At 42.1% G+C, this 12,239-nt stretch overlaps 1 non-coding gene across 1 annotated transcript; it reads left to right on the top strand.

The window, feature by feature from the left end:
* The first annotated feature begins 8,351 nt into the window (after window positions 1-8,351).
* LOC120255319 lies at window positions 8,352-8,458 on the top strand. The gene has a single exon (XR_005534969.1). It is a non-coding gene; the product is annotated as a small nucleolar RNA R71 (small nucleolar RNA).
* Window positions 8,459-12,239: the final 3,781 nt, after the last annotated feature.

Here is a 12,239-nt window from a genome sequence, read left to right as displayed (position 1 = left end):
GGAAGAAGGTTATTGGGAGAGTTTACATTGGAGGTGTGCCCCAGGCCGGACAAGGGTATCTTTCGAGAAGACGAGGCTACTCCACAAGAACATTGACATGAATACCAAGGGGGTTTTCCTATATATTGCTTATTTTTACTTTTGATTTCATTGTTGATTGTATTGTGCTCCATGGAGAGCTAAACCCCTAGTGGGTACTTGGATTTTGCAAACCCTAGGATGTTTTTATTTCTTTCACCTTCCATTATGCTTTCCTTCGTTGATGTTTTTAATTGAGTTCCAATCTTGAATGCTTGTTGAATGATTTCTCCCCTAGAGTGACACTAGGACTTAGAGTCAATATTGGTCATCTTTGTGGATGAGTGACATGCTATGAGGGTTAGACAAAGCTAGATTGGAGAGGGTTGAGAGGGTGAGTCGAGAGGTAGCGGAGCATCCCCTTTCCCCTCCGATGTAATTTATCCTACCTTCACGTTCCAAGGGTTCTTTCCAGTCATAGTAGAGTGAATGGGCTGAAGGATGACCTCCGCTGGGGCTTAGTTACATAGGCAACGGAGTAAAGCGTTGAAGTGACTTTAGCACCTAGGGCTTAATTATGACTAAGTGTCTTTCGCCTGGACCAAAGGGTTAGATCTACATATAGGAATAGGGTTTATCACTTGGAATCCCTAGAGCTTCTTACAACTTTACACAGTGTAAGGTGTTGAGACTGAGCAATTTCTCCACTGGGACATATGTAGAGTTAGTCACGGTTGACCTTAGGTTTGAGATCGTGTATTTTAGGATTTCTATGACTCATTAAGAATTATTTAGGAAGTATAATGGTAGGTCCTACACTTGAAGCATAAGTCCTAGGTGGAGCATTGTTTGAGTACCCCACTTCTATCGTTTGCTGATGATTGATCCATAAGTGCACGGAGTCGTCAAGTAATACCCCTCGTGCGAGCACGAGAGGGTCATATTCCTTTGGCCCAAGAATCTACTCTTACTTCCTCTTTGCGTATTGTCTAGCCGAATGATTCGAAGGGTTTCTCTAATCTATTACTTGAAATAAAAGAACTACAAATGGATTCTATGATAAGGTAGGGGTATAAAATCAGGGGAAAGAAATGGTCACGATGCGGATTCCCTAGGGACAACTAAAGTGCAAAGGATGCTAAGAATGTCATGCAATTGAAGGTTTGGACCTAGAGATTTCCTAAATTAGATCAACCTGATGGTCACGGCAATTAACCCCTAATCCGGTATAAGTATTGACACAGAATTTCTTCTGATCAAATCCTCATACGATTGTATTAACAAGTGGGGAAATCCCTAATTAGAGCCAGAACACAACTTGTTCTAGCCCTAATGGTGGAGGGGTCATGAATACCGATGGTCACGGCGTATTCGTACATGAATCCCTTCCAAACTTGGTGTGTCTAGTACAAGGGCGATGGTCACGCTACCAAGTACAACCTAGCGAGTTTGGTTTTACTGAGTTCTCATGTAAGCAACATATCAAATGCACCAAGAATGAATCACAAATAGACAACAATTGCAATAGACAAAATTAAATCATCCAAATACACAAGTTCACCCCAAGGTTCACCCGCATCTGGTGACCTTGGGGTCTACTCGTCCATGCAAACAAATACAAGCAACAAGTCCATGAAAACAACTACAAATGGCATAAGGAAACTCCCTCAAACAATAGAAGTATGAAGACAAGCCAAGCTAGGTGGAAATGCTTCCACGGACGCCGCTATGGGGGCGGCTTCCCTCGTCGCCTACAAACTCCCAAAGAAAAGATCTATGAAGATATAGCCAAAACCGAGCTTCTCCCTTTGATTTCCCTTCTCCAAAACGTGTGATCTTGCCTCCTAAAGACTGGTAAAAATCGGCTCCAAGAACTCTCCCAAAAAAACTCCTCCCTTGCCCTAGAAAAATCGGTTTCATTTATATCCCGTCGATCCATGCGGGCATCCATGCGGCGCATGGAGCCCGTGAAGCTCACGACCAAATGCCCGAAAAACATGCCGATGCTACAAGATTTCACTCACGATTGTCTCGCAATGGTGTTTTTCACTACAGTAACCGAGTATTGAGAATTTCCACCAAACCTCACGGGCACCCATGTGGGCGCATGGAGCCCGTGAAACTCACAGCCAAATGCCCGCAGCAAGAATAATGACCTGCTACAATACCGTTATAGTGCCGCTACAGTGCTGGGACCCCAAAAATGCCGTTTTTGGTGTTGAATTCATCCGATTTACATTTTTGAGCATCGTTCGACTCATTTAAGACCTGCAACACCGAAATAACCAATTTAGACATAATATGGGCATCAATTTTTTAACATATTCACAAATGATACAAGATTAATACATATAAAATACATACATTTAGCCGTTTATCATTTGCCTTACCTCTCACTTACTTGCGCCTCTCATTCTGGTTTCTTTTATTTCTGTTTACATCACATCTTATCAACACAATCATTATCAATCTTCACTTGGTTAAGTAGCAATTTTGGTATTTTTATTCCCTAATCTATGTGGATACAATACCCCATTCACTTGGGATTTATTACTTCGATAAACTCGTGCACTTGCAGGTCATGCACATGGGGCATTGTCAACCCTATTCCCTAATATAGGACTAACGCTTTGGTATAGGTGAAAGACCCTAGTCATAATTAAGCCCCAACACTAAGGATTACTTTAATGCTTTACTCTATTGCTCACACAACTAAACCCGAGCAGAGTTCCTCTCTTAGCACTTCACTCTATTGTGACCACAAAGAACCCTTGGAACATGGAGGTAGGATAAATCACACAGAAGGGGAAAATAACCCTTCGATATTAATTGAAGATGATCTTGAACTTGAACATACACTCAAAAGAAGGGATAAAGTACCTGTACAAGAACCGTCGAATCTAGCTGAAGTGGCAAGTTGAAGGATCTGACAACATGGCAGAACAGAGTGAACAATAGAGAACACTTTCTGATTATGCCAGACCGTCAGTATTGTGACACAATCTAGCATTGTGCGGCCCCTAATCACAGCTCAGAATTTTGAGCTAAAGTCAGCAATCATCCACATTTTATAGCAGTCCACATAATTCAATGGTTTGGCTGATGAGGATCCAAACAATCACATAAAGAATTTCTTTGAAGTGTGTTATATATTCAAGATTAATGGTGTTACAGATGATGCCATCAAGTTGAGAGCATTCCCATTTTTCTTGAAGGGGAGAATAAAGCAGTGGCTACACTTATTACCTAGAACATTGATCACTACATGGGAGGAGATGGTAGAAGCTTTTCTTGCCCATTATTTCTCTCCAGGAAAATCTCAAAGTTTAAGAGTGAGATCTCGTCCAATGTGGAAATGGAATTTGAGTCTCTATTCAAGACATAGAAAAGGCTCATGGAACTCCTGTGAAAATGTCCTCAATTTGGGTTTCCAGAGTGGATGATCATTCAGACTTTTTATAATTATTTGAACCTAAGTATAAGACAGTTACTTGATGCAGTGGTAGGAGGTATCTTAGGTAGTAAGACCACAGGAGAAGCTACAAATGGAATGCTAGGGAGAAGAAGAAAGTAGCCGGCATCCATGAGATCGATGCGGTTACATTGTTGGCAGCCCAATTGGAAACATTGAGTAAGAAGTTAGATACCCTAACTTCTTTGAGATTGGTGGTCATAACTAGTTGTGATGGATGTGGAGGGGGTGATAAGTGCTTGTGCGATAAGAATGCAAAGTGTTCTTTCCTTATGATGAGCATTACTTTTATTAGGTTTAAGCGCTAATACATGTGTATTTATGTTCTTTTGTGCATGTAGAGTTGCGAAGCTAAATTTTGAGAAAAGAAGCCAATGTAGATCATGAATGCACTATTTGATGTAATCTTGAGAAGGAACAAATGCAAAAGCATAAGTCGGGCTCAAGATACGAGAATGTGTGCCAACCTCCTGGTGTTTAAGTGAGTACCATGATGTGGAGAGCACAGAGGCAGTCACATTCGAGTATTCTGATTTATGCATTGATAGCAATATCTTCACCAATGAGGCCATTATTGAAGAAGCGACGCGATCTACAGCATAAACGTGTGTCTGTTTATGTTACCTCAATGAAAAACATGGATTCGGGAGTAGTTTTTGGGTGATACTATAGCATGTTACTATAGTTGTACTGTTCACGGTCGGCTGAAAATGAGATTTCCAGAGAATCCACACGGGAGTGTGGAAGTTGCCAATGCTCGTGTGAATGCCCGCTTCTAGCCCTTTTAAAGCCGCAATTCAGCCCAATTTTATAATCCTTTTTCCCATTTTTTCTCCATCTTTTGAGAGGCCGGAGGCTAGGGTTTAGAGGGGTTTTGGCAAGGCTTTTAGAGTGGTTCTCCCACTTCGACACCGTGATTCTCTTGGAAGATAGTTATTGGGGGAGCTTTCATTGCCACCGATTTGGGGAGGCGTGCCCTAGGCTTGACAAGGGGACCTTTGGAGAGGACGAGGCCACTCCATAACACCATCGACAAGAATACAGAGGGGGTTTTCTTATAGATTACATCTTTTTACTTTTGATTTCATTATTGATTGTATCTTGCTCCTTGGAGAGCTAAACCCCTTAGTGGGTACTTGGATTTTGTAAACCCTAGGATGTTTTTGTTTCATTGACTTTTTATTATCCTTCCCTTAATTTATGTTTCAAATTGAGTTTCAATCTTGAATGCTTGTTGAATGATTTCGCCCTTAGAGTAACACTAGGGTTGATAAACCATCTTGGTAACCTTTGTGCATGAGTGATACACCATGAAGGTTAGACAAAGAAAGGTTGGAGAGGGTCGAGAGGTGAGTCGAGAGGTACTGGAGCATCCCCTTTCCCTTCTGACAACGCCCTTGCGTATGTCTTGCAAGTGCATAGGTTTGTCAAAGTAATAAATCCCAGATGAGTGGGTATCGTATCCACAGAGAGTAGGGAATAAAAAAAACTTAAATTGTTTCTTAACTAAGCAAAAAGTGAATAATAGTTGTGTGACAAGAAGTAATGTAACAAAAGTAAAAGAGACAAGAGAATTCAATGACACTCAAGCAAAATGGATGTCCAAATACTCAGAACTTTATAGCAGTCACGGTGTCAAATCTCCCATATGGCTGATCAAACTCGAAAGACGCCAACACCTCTTGCGTTAATGCATGGAAAACTGGCTCTTGGATAGTCAATAATCTTCTAAATCTTCCCAATGCTAGCATCTCATTAATCTCATTGGCTAGCTCATCACCCCGCCGAATCTCTCTTAGCACACTAAAATCCACAAAGCAAGACTGACCAAAATTGAGTGCTGATAATCTCTCAAATCGAGCCTTAAGCTTGGGATTTGAGAAGTCCATGTGTACTGGCTCAAGTGGGGTCTCTCTGGGATGCTTAACTTCATGCTTCTTCGAACAAGGTGCATATATGCAAGAATTGGCAAGAAAATGATCAATGAAGCTCTAGAAATAGTACTTTAGAATTCCACATGGGCTCGTGGAAATTCTCCATGGCCGTGTGGATCTGCGTATCGTGAAAATTGCACGGCTGCATGTTAATACTCCTAAAATACAACTTTAAACCACGGTTAAACGCTTTCTAAACATGCATAAACCATTAAAGTAAAAGTTGTTGCAACTTAAGACTTTAATCGACTAAAACACGGATTGGAGAATGAGAGAGATTAAAAGATTTACGGATGAAATGGGTATGAAAACCTCAAATTCGGCGTAGAAATTGACTGGAAATCCCTCAAACAGTGGTGAGAGGTTGTGAAATTGATCAAGAGTGGTTTTTTGAGTTATTGGAAGTGAATGAGAAGAGAATTCAAGAAGATTTAAAGAAAAACACGTGTCTCTTGGAATTATGCGCATTTACATGGGTGTGCGGAAATTACCCACGCCCGTGCGCCTCCAATAGAGAGAATCACAGGGGCAAACGCACGCCCCGGTGTGCTCCCTGGATGCCACTCTATGTCTATAAAAGCATCCACACGGGCGTGTGAAAAATATCCACACCCATACGTCCAACCAACAGGAACAACAGCACGTCCCTGTGGCTTCTCTGTACCACCACAAAAAATCACTAAGTGTTTTGCATGCCTGTGCGGAAATTCCACACCGGCATGGACATTCATAGGTCCAACTCACTGGGGTAAGCGTACGTCCCTTTGTCATCGCAGGGTGGAGGAGAGCTGTTCTCCAGAGATCCACACGGGCGTGCAGGAAGTACCCATGCTAATGCGTTTATCACAGGTTCGCCTACAGGGGCTACTCCACGTCCCTGTGTGCTCTCGGGATAAATTGCTAAGTCTCTGCAGGAAAACGCACGCTCGTGCAAAAATTACCCACGGGCGTGCGGAAGTCACAAGGTTGCTCACAGGGATGCCTCCACGCCCCTGTGTCTTCTCTGGACGAGCTCGCAATGCAAATCCACGAGCATGAGGAATTTTCACATGCCTGCATGTTTTCCCTGGTTGCCTTAGAAAACTCTGCATGCTCTGCAGAAAATTTATGAACATGTATACACACTTAGAGCCTGCCCTATTATGCAAAATACACAACTAAGAAACTAGCTCGAGCGACCAAAACTTCGCCAAATCCACTTGAAAACACATGATGACATTAAGAGTCCACAATAAATCCACAGCAAAAGCAACTAAAGATAAAGATACCAATACTCAATACTTTATTCATGCAACCACTATACTAACAACTAAGAAAATAGTAAACACTTGGGTTGCCTGCCAAGATGCGCTTGTTAAACGTTACTAAGTTTGATGTACCTTGCTTTACCTCATGTGGGTTCATAGATGAAGGTTGCCCTCTTACCCATAGCTTGAAAGCATGATGAGCAAAGTCTCTTGAAGGTAGAGGGGGAATTATCTGGCTTGGTACCACCTAGCAAAGGTTCATCCAACATGTTCGGTTCACGCACCTCCCCAATAGCCTTGGTGTATTTCCACTGGCATCTCCTTGGCCTCTTCATCTTCCGGAGCACCTTCTTCATGATCCTCTAACCAGAGGGTACTTCTTCCGTTGCACCAAGCATCATTACTTCTTCATTGTACACCTCTCGGTCGAACAAAACTTAAAATTGGTCTGGGTTGAACATTTCTTGCATGTATTCATCAACAATCTCATCAGTAGTGTCTAGAAAATACAAAGTATCATCGAAGTTGAGAGAATTCCTAATGGCTTCTGTGAAGCGGTATGTGAGCTTATCATTTCCAACCCTCAGTATCAACTCCCCACCGTCCATGTTGATCAATGCCTTGGAAGTGCGCAAGAATGGCCTCCCAAGTATCAAAGGTACATCCACATCCTCATCGACGTCTAACACTACAAAGTCTACAGGAAATATGTACTTTTCCACCTTGACAAGCACGTCTTCAATGATACCCCTTGGATGTCTCACCGTTCGGTCAGCTAGTTACAACGTCATCCGAGTGGGCCTAGGCTCTCTCAACAAAGGGAATGTTGATGCGGAGTTGCTTGAACAAACTCAGGAACTTCTTGTATTATTCATCCACTTGGTCATTCTTCAATCTAGACGGATAAGGGATTCTTAGCTTGAAAGGTGGGGGTGCCACCTCCTTCTCTTTGCTTGCTCCCTCCTCAACCTCTATAACCTTGGGTGCTTCTACGTTGGGCTTCTCAATCCGAAGCCTACCCTTAACCTCACGACCACTTCTCAAAGTGATCGCCTTCACATGCTCTCAAGGATTGGTTTTGGTATTACTTGGTAAGCTTCCTTGTCATCTTTCCAATAGAGACTCCTCAATTTTCCCCACTTGATTCTTAAGATTGTGCAAAGAAGCGGTGTGGTTGCGAAGTGTAGCCTCAATTGATTGGAACCTTGTATCCGACAATTCCATAAATCTAGTCAAGGTCTTCTCTAAATCGGTCATTCGGGTCTCCAAACCTGAAACTCGGTTCCCCATGTTTGGGACTTGTTGTTGTTGGAAACCCTGTGGTGCCATGGCCTTTCATGGTCATTGATTGCTCCACGAAAAATTAGGATGACTCTTCCACCACACCTAGTGCAAGTAGTCACGGCCACCACTGTATTAGAAGTTAGAAGGTATAACTTCTTACTCAATGATTCGACTTGAGCAGCCAATGAAGTTACTGCATCTATTTCATGGAGCACGGCCACCTTTTTCCTTTCTCGCGCATTCCACTGATAACTGTTCATGGTCATGTCTTCTACTAACTATCGGGCTTCTTCTAGGGTTTTACTCCCTATTGTAGCTCCTACTGCAGTATCTAACAACTGCCTTGTACTTGGATTCAACCCAATGTAGAAAGTCTGAATAATCATCTATTCGGGAAATCCGTGCTGTGGGCACCACCGCAAAAGATCCTTGAAGCGCTCCCATGTCTCAAACATTGACTCTAACTCTATCAGCACAAACAATGATATCTCATTGCGAAGCTTGGATGACTTCCCAGGAGGAAAGTATCTAGCAATGAAAGCTTCGACCATCTCGTACCAAGTCATGATGGAGGCCTTGGGCAAAGAATGTAGCCACTGCTTGGCTCTTCCCTTGAGAGAGAATCGGAAAGCCCTTAATCTAATAGCATCATCTGATACACCGTTAATATTTAGCATATCACAAACTTCCATGAAGTTCTCTATATGGTTGTTTGGATCCTCATCGGCCAAACCATTGAATTGCACTAACTGCTGAATCATTTAGATGAATGCCGATTTCAGCTCAAAATTTGGAGCTGTAATCGGGGGTTGCACAATGCTCGATTGTGTGCCCAAAATTGAGGGTCTAGCATAATCAGATAGTGTCCTCTGTTTTTCGTTCTGTTCTGCCATATTATCTGACCCTTCAACTTCTATTTCAGCTTGATTGGACAGTTCTTTTGTAGGTTCTTTTCCCCTTCTTCTGAGTGTACGTTAAAGTTCAGGATCTCTCCTTCAATCAATATCGAAGGGTTCGCTCGGGTCATAACCTGGAGAAAAACTAAGAAAGAAAACAAATCAAAATGATAATAGAAAATGAAGATGTGAAATAGAATGAATCAATGAATAACTAAGAAAACAAAGTGCAAAGTATCTCTAAATGCCTACTCCCTGGCAACAGCGCCAAAAACATGACAACACCCCTTGCGTATGTCCCGCAAGTGCACGGGTTTGTTGAAGTACTAAATCGCAGATGAGAGGGTATCGTAGCCACAGAGAGTAGAGAATAAAAACACTTAAATTGTTTCTTAACTAAGTGAAAAGTGAATAATAGTTGTGTTACAAGATGTAATGTAACAAAAGTAAAAGAGACAAGAAAGAGAGCACAAGTAAAGGAGAGGTAAGGCAATCGATATAAATGGGGCACCTAGATATTATACCACCTAGGATAATCATTTCAAGTGCAAAACCCTCTAATATGCTTTCTAACTAATGCATTAATGAGTGACGGAGATCTTTCAATACATGGTCCCAAATCTAAGCCCTACCATGCCTAACTCTATAGATGTCTCGGAGGAGAAATTGAACAATCTCTCAACCTCGGACTCGTATAGAATCGCAATGAGATTTAGGGATTCCAAGTGATAAATCCTCTTCTTAGATGTAGACCTAACCCTTTGGTCTAGGTGGAAGATCACTAGTCACAATTAAGCCATAGGTGCTAAAATCACTGCAACGCTTCACTCCGTTGCCTTTGGAACTAAGCTCGAGCGGAAGGTCATCTCTTACCCCATTCACTCTCCTATGATTGCAAAGAACTTGAGGAAATGAAGGTAGGATAAATGTGTAGCAAAACATTGTAGTAGGTACTATTCACAGCCGCCCGAACAATGATGAAAACAGAGAACCCATACGAGCGTGTGGAAATTCCACACGCCAGTGTGAAAAAATCTACACGGGCACCCACATGGGCTTGTGGATTCCCGATTCTAGCCCTATTTAAGGCTGATTTCAGCCCCGATTTCAGGATTTTTTTCTCCATCTATTCCCCAACTTGAGAGAGAGCTGTGGTTAAGGTTTCGAGACGTATTAGCTAGGGATTGGGAAAGGTTCTACAGCTCCGACATCGCACTCTGTTCAGAACATGGTTATTGGGAGAGCTTTCATCGACACCGATCCGGCGAGGTGTATCCTAGGCCGGACAAAGAGACCTTGGACGAGTAGAGGACTCTCCACAAGACCATCATCATGACTATCGAGGGGGTTTTCTATAGATTTATTGCTTTTACAATCAATTTCATTGATTGTAATTAGCTCTATGGAGAGCTAAACCCCATAGTGGGTACTTGGATTGTGAACCCTAGGATGTATTCGTTTCATTGAACTTTCTTATTATGCTTTCATTAATTGATGTTTTTATTGAGTTCCAATCTTGAATGCATTGATTGTATGAATACTCCCTTAGAGTGACACTATGGTTGAGAGTTCTTGTTGGTAACCCTTGTGAGTGAGTGATACAAAATAAGCTAGACTGGAGAGGGTTGAGAGGGTGAGTCATGAGGTAGCGGAGCATCCTCTTTCCCGTCCGGCATGATTTAGTCTACCTCCAATTCCTCAAGCTCTTTGCGGTCATAGTAGAGTGAATGGGCTAAGGGATGACCTTCCGCTAGGGCTTAGTTGCGAATGCAATGGAGTGAAGGGTTGAAATGATTTTAGCATCTAGTGCTTAATTGTGGCTAGGGACCTTCTGCCTGGACAAAAGGGTTAGGTATACATTAAGGAAGAGGACTTATCACTTGGAATTCCTAGAACTCTTTGCAATTCTATATGAGTGCGAGGTTGAGAGATTGTTCAATTTCTCCTCTAGGACATGTATAGGGTTAGGCATGGTTGACCTTAGGTTTGGGACCATGTATTAAAGGATCTCCATGACTCATTAATGCATTATTTAGGAAGCTTAATAGAGGGTTTTTTGCACTTGACACAATTGTCCTAGGTGAATCAATATCTTAGTAACCCATTTATATCAATTGCCTTACTTCTCCTTTACTTATGCTCTCTCTCTTGTCTCTTTTACTCTTGTTTGCATTACATCTTGTCACACAAATCACTATTCATATTTCGCTTAGTTAAGAAAGAATTTAACTATTTTTACTCCCTACTCCTTGTGGATACGATACCAACTTACATGGGATTTTATTACTTCGACAAACCCGTGCACTTGCGGGATACACGCAAGGGGCGTTGTCACATGCTTTGTTGAACCTAAGGCCAAGCACTTTCAATATTTCCTTCTTCTATACTTCAATGTTTTATTTTTGCTAGAGGACAAACAATAGCTTAAGTGTGGGGGACTTTGATAAGTGCTTGTGTGTTAAGAATGCGAAGTATTCTTTCCTTACGATGAGCATGACATTTATCAGGTTTAAATGCTAATACATGTGTATTTGTGTTCTTTTGCACATGCAGGGTTGTGAAGCCAAGTATTAAGAAAAGAAGCCAAAAGTAAATCGTTAATGCACTATTTGATGGAATCTTGGAATAAACAAAAGCAAAGACACAAGTGGGGCTCTAAGATACGTGAATGTGTGCCAACCTCCATGTATTGAAGACATTACAATGAGATGGAGGGGCACAAATGAAGCCACATTTGCGTATCCAAACTTGTGCAATGATAGCAAGATCTTCACCAATGAACCCGTTTTATTGAAAAAGTGATGCAATCTACGGCGTTAACGTGTGCCGTTTATGTTGCCCTGATAAAAAGTGGATTCGGGAGTGTTTTTTGGCAGGCTACTACAGCAGGTACTGTAGTAACTCACTGTAGCTATTTTACTGTCACGGTTACTGTTCATAGCCACCCAAAAATCAGAATTCTAGAGAATCCACATGGGCGTGTGGAAATTCCACAAGCCCGTGTGGATGCCCAATTCCAGCCTATTTAAAGTCATTTTTCAGCCCGATTTGAAGATCCATTTTCCAATCTTTTCTCCATCTTTTGAGAGGCCGGCGGCTAGGTTTTAGAGGGGTTTTGGCAAGGCTTTTAGAGTTGTTCTCCAGCTTTGACACCACAATTCTCTTAGAAGATGGTTATTGGCGGAGCTTTCGTCGACACTGATTCGGTTAGATGTGCCCTAGGCTTGACAAGGGGACCTTTGGAGAGGAAGAGGCCACTCCAAAAGACCATCAACACGAATACCAAGGGGGTTTTTCTATGGATTACATGTTTTACTTTTGATTTCATTATTGATTGTATCTTGCTCCATGGACAGCTAAACCCCCTAGTGGGTACTTGGATTTTGTA

Source organism: Dioscorea cayenensis, unplaced genomic scaffold, assembly GCF_009730915.1.
Source record: "Dioscorea cayenensis subsp. rotundata cultivar TDr96_F1 unplaced genomic scaffold, TDr96_F1_v2_PseudoChromosome.rev07_lg8_w22 25.fasta BLBR01000943.1, whole genome shotgun sequence".
In the NCBI taxonomy this organism is placed as follows: Eukaryota; Viridiplantae; Streptophyta; class Magnoliopsida; order Dioscoreales; family Dioscoreaceae; genus Dioscorea; species Dioscorea cayenensis.
This window is presented reverse-complemented; position numbering and strand designations above follow the sequence as displayed.